Below are 19,360 nucleotides of genomic sequence, written 5' to 3'. Positions count from 1 at the left end.
TCGGTGTATCTAAGACCGGTGCTTGGCACATTGCCTCTTTAAGATGTGTGAAGGCCTTTGTTGCTTCTGGAGTCCATGAAAATGCATCTTTCTTCAATAATGTTGTTTGAGGTGCTACTATTCTCCCATAATTCTTAACAAACTTGCGATAATACCCTGTCAACCCGAGAAATTCTCGCATATGCTTTATGGATGTGGGGATTTTCCATTCGTTAGTGGCTTTAATTTTGCTAGGGTCTACCTTAACTCCTTCATGAGATACAATATGACCCAGATATTCCACCTCTTGTACTCCAAAGAAACATTTGGACGATTTTGCATATAATTGTTTCTCTTCCAATAGTTGTAGCACCCTATCAACATGTTCAACATGATCCTTCCAAGACTTGTTGTAGATTAGTATATCATCAAGAAATAATAACACAAATTTTTTAAGGAATGGTTTGAAAATTGAATTCATCAAACCTTGAAATGTTGAAGGTGCATTGGTAAGGCCAAAAGGCATGACTAAAAATTCATAATGACCCTCATGAGTTCTAAATGTTGTTTTCAGAATGTCTTCAGTCTTCATTCTGATTTGATGATATCCTGAATGAAGATCCAACTTGGTGAGGTAAATTGATCCATGCAATTCATCCAGTAATTCATCAATGACAGGAATGGGAAACTTATCTTTAATGGTGAGCTTGTTGAGCTCCCTATAATCTGGACACATGCGCCATGATCCATCCTTCTTGTGCACAGAGCAGAGAGAGAACTTTGACTCAGTTGAATTATACCAGCCTCTAGCATTTCTGCAACCATACATTCAATTTCACTCTTTTGGGCATAGGGATATCTGTACGGCCTGATGTCTGGAGGAAAACTTCCTAGAATAAAATGAATAACATGATCATGATCACGAATAGGTGGGAGACCTTTGGGAGTCTCAAATACCCTGGAATGATTGTCCAAGACTTTTTTGAGATCTGGAGAAATAGATGATTTCAATGTGGAAACATCTAGTGAACATAATTGTGCAATTACACCTCTTTGTTCCTTTTTTAGAAGCTTTGTCATACCATTAGAGCTGATTATCTTTCCCGGTTTCCCTGTAATACCCCTTAATTGAACTTCCTTTCCTACCACAGAAAATTTCATGAAAATTTCTTGAAAATTAAAAGCTATTGTACCTAAGGATTGTAGCCATTAGACTCCTAGTACAACACCATCATCTCCCATTGGAATGGAAAGCATTGGGCAAGTCAATACATATTCTCCCATGGATAGCTTGATATTATGGAACTTTCTAGAGCAATTTATTGTTCCTCCATTTGCAACCATCACTTGACACTCTGGTGTTGGATATAAGAAGAAATTCAATTCTTTTGCTACCTTACATTGAATAAAATTGTGGGTACTTCCTAAATCATTCAACACTATTACCTTTTTCTTCTTGATTTGTCCTTCTATCTTGATGGTTTGAGGAGTGGTAATTCCCACCAATGCATTAAAAGATATGGTCGGATTCATGTCTTCTTTATCTAGGCCTTGTTCCTGGAGTATATCCTCTTCTTTTGACTTTTCTTGCTCCTTTTCTTCTTCCTCTTCACAACCTATGTAGAATAATTTCTTCTCAGCACACTTATGACCTTATAGGTTGTGGAAGACTAGGGGCAACCACACTTCCATCTTTATAGTTGTGAGTGGTATGCTTCCTGGTTGCCATAATTTTGCTTTCCATTTTTCTTGCTAACCTGAGTGCCTTCTCTAATGAATCAGGTTGCCAAAGGTGAACATCATGTTCCATATTATCCTTTAAAGTCCCTATGAACACATCAATCATATGCTCCTCTGGAATATTTTTTACTCTTATGTTCAATTTTTGGAACTCCTCAATGTGCTCCATTATTGAACCCTTTTGTTTGAGAATTATCAATGGGCTAAAAAAAGTGTTGCTTTTTGTATCCTCATAATGTGTTGTCAATTATTTTGTAAAAATTGCCCAAGTGATAATTTGTTTACAAGAGCAAATCCATTGATACAATACAAACTGATTTGGTTCCAAATATAAAGTTGCAATACACACCTTTTGTGTGTTTTGCACATTATTGAGATCGAAAAATTGCTCCATCTGTAATATCCATGTTGCGGGATCCATGCATCAAACTTCCTCATATTGATTTTTGAAATATGGTGGGTCTTCGATCCCACATTAGAGTCTATGAAATCATGATTAACATTTCTTTTGTTCGCATCATGAGTTTCCTTTACTACCTTTTCACCATCAGTAAGTATTTCTTGTAGAAAATTTGTCAAATCTATCTTAAAATTTGCCATGTCACTCTTCAAATCTGTCTTCAAATCTATCTTCAAATTGTCCATCTTAGATTCCATGCCCTTTATCTTAGCTTCTATTAACTTTTGTGAGAGTGACATTTGTTGCACCTGGTCTTGTAATTTTGATATATCATGTAGCATTTCTTCCTCTTCTTCATGAGTCATGCTAGAGCTTTCAGGTTGCTTACTAGGTGTTTGCATTTTCTTTCCTCAGGGCATCAGTTACTGATAATAATGCTCTACTAAGCCCTTTGAATTCCTTCAGAATAAATTTTCAAACCAAGCTTAAGCAAAATTTTAGAAAAATCTACACACATTTTTTCGCTTGGTAGGAGCTCGATATTGCCTCTGATGTATCTCTGTACTTTCGAATCATCCAATTTTGAAATTGTGATTTGTAGTAGCCCTCTGTGTCCTCTTTTCAATGCCACCAGTATGATCCAAATTGGATTCTTCAAGGAAGAGTTATGCGAAATCTCCCACAATGACATGATTATAGACTAGTTCAATAGAGCGAACTTGTATGATGTGCCATGAATCACTGTTTCGACCTTTGGCAATTGAAGATATATAAAAGAAACTACAGTCTGTCATCTTTCTACAACTTCTTATGAAATCCAAATCTGATTCTCAGAGAGAAAGTTATGATGATTTTCCCCAGGTCACTTGTTTCCAATGTAATTCAGGAGTCTATAAAAAGACCAACTTCCTCAGATCATATCTCCGCGAATATAGCACAAAAAGCTCTAAAATTTGGATATGAGATTCAGCGCAATGTCTTCTCAAATGGGTATTTTTTTTTTATCTTTTGAAACATTTCAGAAGAAAAGTTATAGCTAAAATGCCACGATGACCTATTTGGAGCAGTGAAACCCTAGAATCCAAAGCTCTAATACCAAATGTTATGAAACCAGCTTAGGAAAAAGATAGAAAAGATAGATCAACGCCTTAGAATTCAGCCTCTTCAAGGGGGCAACCTCCTTTACATTACATAAATGAACAATTCTTCGATGATTCAAATGACAAAACCTCCTTTCTATATATAGGAGACTAAGGAGTCACAATAGGACCCAGCCGACCTAACAATAATAATATAAAGCCACAAAAATAACAATAGAAGAATTCTATGGGGCACAATAATAACAATATTTGGACAATAGGGGCACAACAATATTAATAAGGGGTACAACTACAATAGTAATGGGGTAATCACTAGTATTATAGGGAACCAACATGATAAGCTCCCAGTTCAAACAATATTGCCAGAACTTGATGAGGAAGGAAAAATTATATTGGAATCGGAAGCAGTCACAGAAACAAGAACTTGACAGCTACGAAATTGATCAATTTCAAAGTATCTCATCTAGTGGAAGAACTTATCCACTAAAGATTCCACATGGGAGGATGAGAATTTTATACAGAAGCATCCAAAACTACTCAAGCATTGAGGACAACACTTTTTTGAAGGAGAGGGGCATGTTAGGTCCCTATAATACTAGTGATTGCCCCATTACTATTGTAGCTGTATCCCTTATTAATGTTGTTGTGCCCCTATTGTCCCCATATTGTTATTACTGTGCCCCATAGAATCCCTCTATTGTTATTTTTGTGGCTTTATATTAATATTGTTAGGTCGGCTGGGTTATATTGTGACTCCTTAGACTCGTATATATAGAAGGGAGGTTTTTTCATTTGAAGCATCTAAGAATTTTCATTTATGCAATGTAAAGGAGGTTTCCCCCTCGAAGAGGCTGAATTCTAAGGCATTGATCTATCTTTTCTATCTTTTTGTGAGCCGGTTTCATAACATGTTTGATGAGTATAGGCACTTCCTTTCTAAGAACCATAGGTATAAAAGTAATAAAAAACATATTTTCAATGGGAAAGAAGACACTAGAGTAAGACCATGGAGAATGACACCTCATGCATAGAAGTTGCAATATAATAAAATCCACCAAGGTATGGATTGAATTGTATATGTATCAATATACATTATATGTTTGGATTATTTTACCTTTTCATGGAATTTTCTTCATTTTACTAATTGACAGGTTATATTATTGGTATAATATCTTTATATATGGTTCACATTGTAGGCCATTGTTAGGTGTAAAAATCACTTCTTACGGATAAGAAGGATCTCCCTAGATTTCCAACAAAGCCTAGTAAAAAACATCAAAATAATTGCTACCCTTATTTAGCCTATAACTAAAACATGAAACATATAGTATGTGAAGAATCACTTAGGTATTAGTGATGTGCTTGTAGAATTCCTTTTAGTGCTTTCCAAAACTAGGTTTTCCTGGAATTCTATTAGTGCGTTGATGGAATTCCATTACTGTATTGCCAAGTGTTGTCCTTGCTACAAAACCCTCCAAAATTTTGGCTTGCACCAAATTTCATAGCCTACCTTGGTCTTGTATATTAACATCACAAACATTGAAATCCATTTCATGTGTTTTCTCTAAGTGTTTTGGTCCCTTTTGCAAAAAATACAAAATGTCATCTTTTTCACTTGTTAAGTGTCGCATGATGTATATGAGATTGGTTTGATGGTTTAAAGAGGTTTAATTTCTGTAAATGAGTTGATCTTACAAAATAAAGATTTATTTCACTTATTTCCAAAGTTTTAAGCATTATTACACAAGTGTCATCACAATGATCGCAAAGTGTATTTTTAGCATCTCACTTGTCGTGAGTTGTCGCACTGAGGGAAGTATGATGTACATATATCTTAGATGATCTATGTTATCGTGTCATCAAGTGTTCTAAGTGTGTGATCACAATCAATTCTTATCACTATTCACTTCAACTTCACCGATCCCACACTTAGTCAAATTCTGAAGGCTCTCTGACGAAGCAACTTAGCCTCATTCGACCCTCCCAAACTGCACATTACATAGTCTCAACCCTCTAGCTACAACCTAGCCTCCTGAAACTTCACAGTGCATAGTTCCTACCTCTGAATACTATGCATGGCATAGTTTCAGTGCTCAAGCCCAAACCTTGGCCTCCGAAATTGCGCAATTCATCCCTCCAGCTTGGCCTCAATTGTGCATTATGCAATCCATGATGTCAATATCAGTGCTTGAGATCCTGAGCTGGACATTTGCACTATCACCCAACCTCCTTTGCCTTCTAGAACTATGAAATAGGTTGAATCAATGCTCAACCCCTTCAACCTGACTCACTAAGCTCATAGATTACACAATTTTATACCTCATTCTAGCCTAAACTCCACATTGTGTAGTCTTAAAGATTAAGCTTCATCCTTGACTGCCTGAGCTATGCAATTGCATAGTCACTAAGCCTCTCCCTCAACCTGCCACCGAGTTCTAACTCAATCAGTGGATCAACATGCAACATCTTAGACTAGGGGTTTAACAGATTGATGGTGTCTTGTCATGAGTGAATTACAGATGCAAATATTCTACCATACTATGAAAAGATGATAAATAAGGAGATGGAGAAGGGAAATATGTTGAAATAAATCTTTGGAGTTAGTTATGCAAGTTGATCAATCAACATAAAGCAAAGGGACAGTATTTTGTGAGCACAACTCAAGACCAGATATCATTGAATACTCCTTACCACTAAGCCATATGGAGGTGGACAAAAGAGAATTCCCAAGAAGACATAAAGCAAGCAACAACAAGTATGGATTGACATTTCCATGTTATCAAGAATCCACATCAGCAGTGTCATGTCATGTCATGTCATGAGTCACCATATGCCACATCATTATTGTGGATTATGTAATTTATGATTCAAAAATGTGTTGTAAAGTGGAAGTCCAAAGGACATGTATAGAATATGAAGAGTGATGAAAATTTGAAAATTCATAGGAAGTCAAACAGTCATGAGGGTAGTCAAAGAGTTACAAGCAAGGTGAATCATCACCCCATTGGTTATATATACACCCTCATTGCATGAGCAATGGAATTTCACCTTATCTACTCCCCCAAGTAATTAGAGAGACAAACTAGTTCTTTTGAGGAGAAACTGGTGGCTTCAACTCTCCACTATTGGAACTAGTGGTGTTCGATGTATACATATGTCTTGGGACTTTTACTTAATTTATGAAGCTTGCTAGCTAACACATTCTTCATGCATGGATTATGAATATTTGTAAGACTATTTTGTGAATGCTTGTAATTCATATTTGCTTTCACCTGTACTAAATTAGTTGAACTATTTTGGTTATTTTAGTGCTTATCATATTGAGAATGTGTTTTAATGTTTGCAATGATTGTCACATCAATGTGGAGTATTCTATTAGATGTTAAATGAATATTTTATGTTTGTTTTGGTTACATGACCATTGCATCTCTATGGACTATTCCACTAGATGTTAAACATATCATTCTTGTTTATGCGTGTCTCTACTAGAGTGGTACTATTACCTCTCTCTTAGGGGCATCATGTATTTTGGAAGATTGTGATGAAAGGACAACTTCCAAGAAAGTCTAAATGGTATTCCAAGGAGAAGGTAGAAAAAATAATTCTGACCTCATTCAGTAAAACCTTTTAGGGATGAAAATACCCCAAAAGGGGGAGTTATGTTTCGAATTATATCATCATATTATTTTTCATATGTCTTGATCTTTTAGAGTGCTAAATTTAGAGGAATCAACTAACAATATTATTTATTTTCTGATGGGTCTCTGTTTGGTGAATGGGGGTATGAAACCTTTTGGAAGCAACTTGAGGAATTAAATGACATTTTTTGGGGGTAAGACTTTATTAATTTCCATCCCTTAGTGATATTATATACTCAAATATTCCGATGGTGCAATAAAGGCCTCAAACAAAGTACATATGAAAAAGTTATACCACCCAAAATTTTACCTTCCTATTTTTTCCATCATGATTTGAGAGGATATCATGTCAGCCCCATTTATTCATGGAAAAAGGGTTGGACACATGCTCATTATGAACAAGAATCTAGAAAGTCAATATTTTAACTTTAGTTAAGAGTTGAAGGAGTCAAACTTAACCGCTAGTCAGCTATTGGGTTGTGTTATAGCCGACCCACTAGGGGGAAAAGAGTTTCCATTCTATCTGAGTGCATTTTGTTCCATCAACGAGCATAGTAGTTGAGAGAGAGAGAGAGAGAGAGAGAGAGAGAGAGAGAGAGAGAGAGAGAGAGATAAAAAAAAATAGGGTTTGTGTACTATAGTATCCCAAAGGCCACAAGGCTGACCCTTTTGTACTTGCATCCACTTCCATTCAAAAAATTAGAGAGCACAACAACCTTATCTTCCGACTAGGGTTTTGCCCATAACAGTTTCCCATATCATATATTGTCTTATTATGGTTTTGAGTGATTTTATTTTTGTGTATTCTCTATTTCCAGCGTGTATATATGGCATGCATGTAAAAATGACTTAATAATTTCAGAAGTCTAAGGGAAATAACCCTCATAGTATAGATTTCATATTTTAAGTATAATTTTATTAGATTTGTTATGACAAACTATTTAGTGGAATATCCTCTCTATCTCTCTCTCTCTCTCTGTCTATATGTATGTAAGTATGTATATATATATATATATATATATATATATATATATATAGACACACACACACAAAGAGGGAGATATTTCTTTCTGACATTTTCTCTTAGCCACATGTATTATCTTTATTATAATTCCATACCAACCATATGAAAAAAATAGGTTAAAATCGAAGATCATTCAAACCTTTAACTCAAGATATTTCTTTCTCCAATGTTAATATCTGCAAACTATGGTTTGTGAATCCTTGTGTAAGTCTCAATCGACCAGACCTATTTTACCTTTTTAAATAGTTGTAATGGGAACAATAAAAAAGAATACTTGATCCCATGGGTGTTGGGTTGTTAATATGTCATTATTATTATCACTTTTTAACACCTGTTTCATCCATTTCTACTCTTCTTTATCATGTCATTTATCATGATTTATCATATAATTCCATCTTATAATTATTTATGCTCTTATGGATAAATATTATTTCTTCTCCCTTATTTTTTAATAAATTGATTATTATGCATGCTTTTACCAATTATGGTTTATTAATAAATTTGTTCACCATTCTAGCCTCCAATATATTTTCCAGATTGCAGATTTGATCTCTAGCTCAACATAAAATGTGCCAACTCATAAATTCGCTGGAATAAGAAGTGACAATTTTTCATTGGACGTTTTGGGAAAATGGAGAAGAATCTAGAAAATTTGAAACATGGGTTTTGTCCAGAATGGACCATTTTGTTTTTGAATGAGCCATTTTCCCAAATTTGGTTCGTGCTAAGAGAAATGGAAGGTTCTTTGAAGATGTTTTTCTTAGATTTGCTGTTGTGGCTGTTTTCCAAAATATCTCAGCTACAATGTCAAATTCGACCTGTTCCTATTGAATGATTGAAGAATAGATATTCCTGATAGGATATTGTTTATCAATTTGTTGTGAGCAATATACTTTTGTAATAAGAATCATATTGTAATCATCTCTATTGTAACTGCTCTCTGCTCTCTCTATATTTAAATGAAAACAGAAATCAGAGAAGGGGATTCATGATTCATGATGGGATAGATTATGAGAGATTAAGTTAGGGATTAGTAGAGATAGGATAGGATAGGATAGGATAGGAGGAAAGGGGGACTATTGCATTACCATTGTAATTCTCAAGGCTTTTGCTGTTGTAATGATTTCATAGTTTGATCATTAATAAATAAAAGAGTTGTTGTTTCATTATTTGATATTAGAGTAAGTTCGGCGGTGCTTCACTAGCGGCTAAGGGCCGGGCCCTGATGGATCCACTTGCTACTTGTACCATTATTTTACAGTTCCAGTCGTGTGATGGTTTGATTTACTTTTTATTTCTTTTGAGTTGCATTGCTTTCTAACTTTCTATTCTTGTACATTTTGCTGAAATCATTTCATGCATGAAATTGCAATTGGATCACATTGCTATTTTCTTCCACCATAACAAAGATTGCTATTCATTATTGTTGGAAATAATACTTGGGGGGGGGGGGGGGGGGGGGGTGAATTAGTATTATAAATTTAACAATTTTTCATTTCCATAAACAGATTGATGTACGCTACTTCTGTTAATTCAACCTGAGTATATATGCAACTGTGTTTAGAGAAAATCACGTATATCTTACAAACTTATAATTTAGTTCGCTGACCTTAATTTGTGTATCAAAACCATAAAATAGTAATCAAGTGCAGTAAATAGTACAGGCAATCACACACATGAACAAAAGATATAAGGTGGAAACCCAAAGTGGGTGAAAACCACCTGCTACAATTCGTCTCCATCTTCTTTTAATAAGAAACTTCCTTTTACAATATTTCTGTACTGGTGTAGTCTTATACCAATACACAGGCTTCTACCTGTAGAAGGCTACAAGCTTCTCTCGTTATCCAGCTTCTCCTGGAAGGAAGCTAAAACCCCCTTAGCTCTTGTACTAGTTGATGTACTAGTACGTAGGTGATGAGCTATAGAAGGCTACAACCTTATCTTTTCTTCCAGGGACCACGTTTCACAAATTTTTGTTAAACACACATGGAAGCAACATAATATGAAAGATAAAACATGAGAATACATTTTTATTAACAAGTGATATACATTTATAGTAAATGGTTTGACCGTTGGGTTCCACATCCCAAGGTCCCTTAGACTTCTATTTGTCTATTTCGCTGCCACACTAACCCATTGAGGATTAGGTGTCCAACATTCCCACCCTTAATACAAAGGGTTATGTATGAGTCCAAGAGGAGAGCTGTAATACAAAAATGTGCAAAAATGCATGGCAGTACTAGGCTGAATGTGCTCTCTGAAATGTTGGTATAAAGGGTAGTGGTTTAAGGATGACCACCAACACTGGAATACTTAGTGTAGTTCCCAGAACTCTTCCAAAACTGGTAAGAAGATGAAGTCTTCTGCTAGAGGAAGCACTCCTATTGTTTTGAACAGGGAAACCTTCAACCATGAAAGGGAGGTCTCACCTCGCATAAAAGGGAGAACTCCAACCTGAAAAGGGAAGTCTCAACCTGTGATGGTTTAAGGATGACCAACAACTCTAGAATGCTTAATGCAATTCCTGGAACTCTTCCAAAACTGGCAAGAAGATGAAGTCTTCTGCTAGAGGAAGTGTTCTCAATTTTGTTCCTGTAATTCTTCTGAAGCTAGCAAGAAGCTGAAGTCTTCTGCTAGAGGAAATGTCCCAGATTACCAAGTGAAGGCATGCTCAGGGGCATCTTTGTCTCTGGCTACAACTTTGAATATGGTGTGGCAAGTTGTGGCTCAGGCTCACTTGATGTGGCTTTGAAGCTTGTAGATGATCATCATTTCCCCCTTGTCAGATACAAGTTAAGATGATGGAGAAAACTCAAGTGCAAGACTGTTCAATACTTTAGAAAAAGTGCTGACATGCGATTGAAATATATTCTTGGCTGTTGATGCCCATTGCCAAGAAGCAATCCATCCAAGATGAATTTTTGTTCTCGCAGGATGTTTGTTTATGAAGCATCTGTGTGAAGAATGGGTGGTTTTATGACAGTGCTTACATGGATGAAGATCAAAACAGTGATCTTTCAAATGGCCAACTCGGTCACAGTGTTGGCATTTCACAATCTGTTGTTGTTGTTGCTGTGGAAGAGGGGAAGAATATGGAACAGATGGAGGTGACCTATCATGAAGGAATCCAACACTCTGAAACTGAATGGGCTTTGAGTAGTCTGGAATATGAAAGGAAAAGACCTTCTCATATCCAAGACCAATTCTGTGCTTGTTATGGATAAGTTGTTCCCAAGGTCTGATGATCGGCTTGGGAAGTGCAGACTAAGTTTCTGCTTCTGCATGTACAACTGCTGCTTTATTGGGTACTAAATCTGAACCAACTGTAACATTATTGACTTGATTTTGATGGGTTGCAGTCTCAATGTTCTGAACAGAAACATGTTCAGAATGACTCCTATTTTTTAATTCTTCTTGCTGTAGCTGAGATTCGAGCTACAAAAAATCAATTTTCTCCTATGCATTTTGTAGACAGCCCTAAATGTTTGTGAGAGAAACATTGCTGACTTTAAGGTATCATGAGTAGTATACAATATTAGAGTTTTGAGGAACTCTAATACTTCATTGATTCTGGCCATTTTTTTTCAATGTCAGAATTACACCTTAAAAAATTGATCACAACTACTAATAAATGTGGAAAAGTAATACCCACTCACAGTACACAACAATATCCTTTATAAATGTGCAACAAATGATCAGTGTGCAACTAGCAAGCTCCAGTTACAATCCATTACATAAAAATAAGAGTTTACTCATGACTAGCACTATGTTCTGACAATACAACCAATTAAACTTTTCTCCACAAAAGATTACTTTTATTTGTCAAAACAATCATTGCCTTTATATAGCCCACCAAACTCTTATGTAGCAGTCAAAGTAACAAGGAATCAATGCATATATATATATATATATATATATATATACAAAAAATATAATGAGTTTTAAATATAATGCCACAACTGGGGCAGCAACAACTGCAAACTTGCTCGGATCCTTCAAATACTCCTTCACTTTCAAAGTAGAAATGATGGCTCACAACTATAGCACCATGTCATGGACAGGACTTGAATGCGAATATATAAATACTTTGGCTAGGATACGAATCAATATTCTCTGATCTTTCCACTTTCTTCAAAGAAAACAATAGTCCACTTCAACATTTGAGATACCAAAATTAAGTAACGGAGGTGCCACGCTTCAACTAGTTCATGATTCACTATAGGACAAGTCCACGTCCCTTTATCAATAATCCCCTTGACTGATATCACACCAGCAGTAAGTCACACTTCCCACAGTCAACAAATAGACTCAGATACTCTACCTAGTGAAAAGAATATACAGCCACACACAGCCTCTAAATGGCATCCAAACTGAGACAAACTCATTCTGGTATGGCAGAAATTGACCCAGAATACCAACAGACCAACCAGTAGCAATATATTAGGTAACTCGTCCCCTTTCTCTTTAGAAAACTCTTGCTTTGCTATGTTCGCTACCCAATAATAAAATTGAAATAACTTAGCTCACTAAGAAGCTAAGAATTGTGCCACTGGTGTATAGAAACTCATTCCCATAACTTCTATGAGACCGATCTTGAGTGAATCAGAACATTTGAATCTCGAATAGCCTTTGTTTTTTTTCCTTAGCATGCACCTTTGTGATTACCTCCTAATGAACACAAAAAGGAGAAAAATATTCAAATAAACACTTTACTCTTGTTGGAGTATGGACTTAAGTCTGGTAACCCATCTCTTCTCTGCTTGGACTTCAGGGAACCACAGCCAGCACACAAACACGTTGTTTCTTAGCCCAGAACCCACACCTCTAGTTGAATAAATCCATGGCCATCAATGGTAACCTCTTTCAGATTCTTACCATGGCAAAATCGACCCCTTGACTGAAGATGAAGGGCCAACAAACATCAAACTCATTTCTGCTACACACATAAAGATTTGACCTCACATTCTCCTTCAGAACTCGTTCCTTTCAGCAGTATGGAGCTTGGTCACTAAAATCCTTTTTTTTGGAACAAGAGAACCTAATATATTTAGTATCTATATAAAACAAAAATCTCCAATGAGCTCCAGCAATCTATTTTCAGTAGAATGGAGTGACTTCTAGCAAGAAAATTACAGTGACTACTTGTTTTAGCCAGAAACTTCAGATCTGATATGCAAATACAAACTCAGAAAATACATAGCAGCACTTAGAAACTACATAGGAGTACTCAGAAAATATGACAACTTCTAGAGTTGTTTTCATGGGCAACAGCTTCTGAAACTACGCATCTTTGTCCAGTGTTCAATTTAACATAGTCAGCGTTCATCTAGCCTTGAAATGCAATGCTTACCTGCAAGTCATAATCCCAAAGTATACAAATGTTGAGGGGTGTAATATTTTTCGATTGAATTTGGGTGACAGCTTCACCATCTATAAATCGGAGGAGACCAAGGCCCAATGTCTCGAGTAAATTCCCTCATCGCACAGAAGATTCACACTGCACTAGGAGATTAAGTATCTAATAACAAAGACTAGATGCACAAGTCGATAATTCAAAGTTCACATTGACCACATCGTTTTAATTCTCCCTAGCTTTCTTTACCATGGATATTTCAGTGTACTCATTCTTCAAACAATGTACACACTTGTATTATTGGACCAGTTACACTTAAATGATGGGCCAACACAGACTTGAACACATACTAGGAGATTATCAACGTATGTCATATAATTCAACTTCAATGCACATACCAGGAGATTATTCGATACATGGAGAAGAGATAATGTTATTAAACACATAGGAAATAAACCACAAAGCTCTAGAAAAACATAACCTTCAATTATCTTCTGGAGATGCCTTATGCAATCTGCAACATTCATGGGTTTGAAAATTAAGGTTGGGGTTTCATGGCATTCGTTCAAATAGTCAAAAGCTGTATCCCTTCTGTTAGCGCTTGAAATTTCACCTCAGGCTGAGAAAGGTAAACCTCAAGGCAACATCAAACCACTTAGCCTCGTAGCTAGCCCTACGGGGCAGGAGAGGGCTCTCTCCGGTCTATCTCGATGAAGATCTTCAATGGGAGAGATAACCAATAAGGTAACACTGATTTTAGGCTAGTAAACTGATCAAAGGGTTGATTTGGGATTTTTAGGGTTTTTGGTGGAAAATTGGGAAAATGGCAATTTTAGGTGCGGGGATTGGACACAGTTTCTGCAGGGGGTTCTTTGGGGCGAGGTAGGAGACAATATTGATGCCTTTGATAGAGGTGAATGGATGAGAAATACAAGTGAGGAGCTAAGGAGAGCAAACAATAACTTTGAATTCTCCTTAAACAGTTGAAAACATTGAAATTAAGCAAACTTAAAAGCAGAGCATGACAGTCATGAATTCTACTTTAACACTTCATTTGCCTAATTTGCAGAAGGAAAAGTAAGGAAATGATTCACATAACACACTTACAAGTAAAAAGAGAAACACACCATCAATACATGTGACCACAAGAATCCCAAAAAGGATTGCAAAACCCTGGTCTTCCTTAGCCAAAAATTGCAGAGATACAGTGAATAATACAATAAGAGCTTCTCCCTCAAGAGTCCAACCATGAAAATGAGCAAGAAAGTACATAATATAGATCATCTAACCTCTTTCCCTGCCTCCATGGGTCGGGCTCACTATCCTAGGAGCTTTTTCAACCACTTCTAAACTAAGCACTACAAACTAGGCAGTCAAAACAACTTGCCTCTATAAGCTAGGAAACCAATTCATTCATTTAATTTTCACCTATTTCATGAATGAATCTTCTAGAAGAGGTACATAAGTGTAAAAGTGTCATAAAAGTACATCAATTACATCAAAGAGGATAATAATCCACCCCAAAATGTCAAACAGGGTCAAACTGCGTTTTTCTGAGTTGTACACTGAAATCTGGAGAAATTTGCCTGACGGGTCGCACGCCTCTACCTGACGGGTCGCGTGCCTTTGGGACCACTTTTGGGGCACTTCCAGGTGTCCAAATTGAGCAAGAGTAGGCTTGTTGGAAATTTCTGTGAGTCTACTTTCCAACCCAACTGGAATTTCTGAATTTGGTGGTCAGTTGCCCGTCCAAAATTGCAATCTCCCAAGACTGCTTTCCGTGTCTCAAAAATGTGGCAGAAAGTCATTTTTTGCTTGTTTTTTGACTTTCTGGAGGCCCAAAACTTCATAAAATCTCTTGGCCATGGATGAGAATATGTAAATTCTCACGAAAAATCTGGAAATGCTGAGTTTTTGCAAAATGGAGTTGCCAGGATGAAGGGTCGCGTGGGGGGTGAGACCCGTTAATGGAGAAAACCTGTAAATTGCCTGAAAAAACCAAAATTTACCCAAAATGCTCAAAATTTCTTGGGATTTGTGTTGTGTCTGAGCTATTTAGTGCCTTACTCCTTCAAGGAAGCCTCGGCCAAGATGTGGAGGGGATCGGGCCTTTTCCGTTGTTTTAGTGCCTTGGCCAACCTCCTTGGATCTGGCGATTGAAATTTTGACATTTCTCTAAAACCATGACACCTGTACAAAAATTGAAAGAGGTTTTTCTTATTTGGCATGTTAGGGACAAAAACCTCTCTCAGTTTTCCAAAATTAATCTTTTATTGCTCTGGAACATCATTTGAGTGCGACTTGTCTCGATGTGTGAAACAAGGAATTTTGTCGAAATGGAGTGAAATGAAGGGGATAGGGGGCTTCTAAATTCTTGGGGAAATTTTTGGAAGTAGGGAGGGATGTTAGGAAGTAGGGGAAAGTGGAATCTCAGAGATTGAGTGAGGGGAAGGGGTCCAAAAGGGCAAAACACAGGCCAAACCTAGAAAATTGCCAGGTTGTAGCTAGAAACTAGGGTTTGTGCAAAAATGAGGAATTTGGGGGGTCTCAGTGATGGGAAGAACTTGATAAGGTATATGAAGGATAGGGGAAGGTGTATGAACATCTGGATACAAGTTTTGCCGATGATTTGACCGTCCAAGAGAAATTAGCTTTCAAAACCCTAGGAGAGGGAAATGACCTTGCCTAGGTGCAACTGAAGCATGAACAAGGTGTAAAATGACTCATTAGACACTGAGATGATAACGAAAACCCTATGAATGATGATAGCCTCAGCTGAATGATGACATGGACCGACATTTGGGCAACTTTGAAAAGAGTGGGAGCAAACCCTAGACCTAATGCCTAGTGACCAAATTTTGCTTGAAAACTCTTTGAAATGACAAAATTTGACCTTGACACTCTAAGACCACTTTGTAAGAGCATATTTGATCACTGGAGGAAGGCTAGAAAGACTAACACTAACACCTTCTATAATACTTTCACATCACTTTAATAGTTAAAAGCTTCACAACGTCGGTTATCATGACCTTGGGAAGGCATAACTTCTTAGGATTGTACACTCAAAGCCTATGACAAATGAACGGTCGAGCTACCAGCAAAGCGTTAAGATTGCAGGAGATGAGGAACAAGCACATTTACCATGAAACAGACATGTGAATAGTGAAATGGATACTGTATTTTGGTAATCTATCAGAGAAATGATAAGGGTTTGCACAGAGATGAATGCATCATTCAATGCACATAACTCATGCTCTAGTATTCATAGAGGATAGAGCATGCAATATTCCTCTCTGCTGTCACAAGGATAGGTCCGCTCAAGAAAGAGGGATGGCAGAACTGAGAGACGTTACCTCCATCATAACCCACAAGGAAGAGAGAATTTACTGTGATTTACTATGATTTCACTGAGAGAGAGGAGTGTTAATTGGTTTGACGGGTGACACGATGGTACCACATTAATAGTTCTTCTAATTCATGGGTAGAGCAAAGTGGGAAGGTCTGTTGGATGGCAGTGAAACTGATAGGTAGAGAAAGGCCACAAAAACAATGGCAGGAAACACAGTGTTGGTATTTCTTAAGTGGGCAGAGAGTAACTGCAATGAGATTACCAATGTTTCTATTGCATAAATAAAGCAGAGGCGTAGAGAGGTAGATAGAGAATCCACAGACCTATCAGAATGGTTTATTTTCTGCATAGAAAGGCCATAAAACAAATGGCTCAATGTAATTATGCACTGCAGGAATACGCCCGCGGCTCTGATACCATGTTAAACACACATGGCAGCAACATAATATGAAAGATAAAACATGATAATACATTTTTATTAACAAGTGATATACATTTATAGTACATGGTTTGACCGTTGGGTTCCACATCCCAAGGTCTCTTGGACTTCTATTTGTCTATTCGGCTTCCACACTAACCCATTGAGAATTAGGTGTCCAACAATTTTTAGACTAGATCCATCAATAGCATCAATCAAACATCAAAATATATCTACATCAATCAATCTCCCTTGTACTAACCAAAGCTAAATCAAACAATCACTTCTCTGAATGTTGTAACTAGAATATAGTAACAGTACCAGAAGCCAACCAGAACCCAGAACATTGCAACAGTAAATAGAAGTAGCTAAAACATATTTTATGAGACGTACACTACTTCAATATGTAGAATCTGTGTGCATACACTTCTATATGAAGGCAAACCCGCGTATATGCTATTTTGAATTATCGCACCAGTGTGTATACCCACCTTTTCTATACTAAACCTGCATACAGATCTATAAAAAATAATTTAGCCTTTTCAACTATTCATACATCAAGTATACCCAGATCATCAAATTTATAGATCAAGTCATGTGCCAAATAAAAATATCAAAATCACACAAAGATACTTCTCTTCAAGCCTTAAGATCTTGACCCATCAATAGAACTTCTTCTAGTGCTCAGGTTCCTCCTTGATTTAGATCCAGCTATGCACCATAACCCAATGACCAGTATTCTAAATCTTTCTCTTCATAAGATATTGAATCCTTGAGTGCCCTTGCCTAATGATTTCCTCCTCCTTTTATAGTCTTAGGCCTTACTCAATACCATGGTCCAAAACCACTTAGAAGCAATACCTTGGACCAAATACCTGGAGTCAATACTTTGGTCAGGATACCTTGGATCAATACCATGGGTCAAAATACAAGGGACCAAATACCATAAACCAAAACCAATTTTTCCAACATGTATGCACGTTTCCTTGCGTGAAAGTGCATGTATATGCATATGTGCCTTCTAGAATTTTAACCTACGTGTATATGTGGCTTGGTCAAGTGGAACCTGCATATATCTCTTTTCCTTCATTCTAAGAGCCTGAACTGTGATCTATCATCTGAGTGAGTTGCCATCAAGGACAACACTTGTGTCATAGCACCAAACCTATGTCATAATGCCAACAATCTCCCCCTTTGGACTTGATGGCAACCCCAAGTCACTCAAAGTCATTCTCCCCCTTTGTCATCAAGGGAAAAGGGTTATGGTCCCTTGGTACATGATGAAATCTCTACTCTGTTGTGCTATCCATGCTCTCCCTGACTATAGGAAATGTCTGCAAAAAGATGTTCTACAGGAAAGAACATGACTCTATACATCATAGATGACCTTCCTATCACCAAAGACTCATACATACATCCATATCCCAACCAAGTGGGGATATACCAAAATTGATTCATCCACCCAACCACATGGGGATATACCAAAAATTTATACATGATAAAACAAGAATATTACATCATCCATCCCAGGCATAGTGGGGAAACAAAATAGGTCGTTACATGAACTTGATAATAAAATACATACATGACATGGAGACCAAATATCTAAGAAAAGACTATGATAGTCATCAGCAACTATCATCAATATCATCTGTTAATCACCATCCAGGCCAACAACCATGATCTCTCTTTGCACCTGTTCCACCTGAATAAAAAACAACTGTGAAATTGTACCAAGATCTTCTAAGGTAATGCCAACAATGCACTACTAGAAGTATATGCTTCCCCTGAACCTGTGCCAGATGATCAGACCCACATCATACTCTTTTCATCATGATTCTGGCCCACTGATATTCTTCAAACCAACATATATGCGATTGTATCCACAGAAACTGGCGTGTGTACGCGGATACGCTTCATGAAACTTGCGTACAACCACTATTCTTTGAAACAGATAAGTGTCAACAGTAAGATGATGCATCAACTACTCCCAACTTCTGTCTGAGGTATTCAAATGTCTCTCTAGGCAGTGGCTTGGTTAATATATCAGCAACCTGTTCCTTGGAGGGAACATACTCCAATTTGAATTTTTGTTCAAGCACCTGTTCCCAAAGAAAATGATATTTGATCGGTATGTTCTTGGTCTTGGAATGCATGAAAGGATTCTTTGAAATGCTAATTGCACTTGTATTATCACATAGAATGGAGATGGGTGGAGTACAAGTGATTTGAATGTCTTGCAATGTTTGCATCATCCAAAGGATTTTTGTGCAGCAAGATGCAGCAGCCACATATTCTGCTTCAGCTGTAGATAATGCAAATGAACTTTGTTTCTTGTTGAACCAAGACACTAATC

This window comes from Pinus tabuliformis, chromosome 5_2 (genome assembly GCF_031772625.1).
Source record: "Pinus tabuliformis cultivar Carrire ecotype Pingquan chromosome 5_2, CPIR1, whole genome shotgun sequence".
NCBI classification, from domain to species: domain Eukaryota; kingdom Viridiplantae; phylum Streptophyta; class Pinopsida; order Pinales; family Pinaceae; genus Pinus; species Pinus tabuliformis.
The sequence above is the reverse complement of the archived record's forward strand: the minus strand, read 5'-3'. Positions refer to the sequence as shown.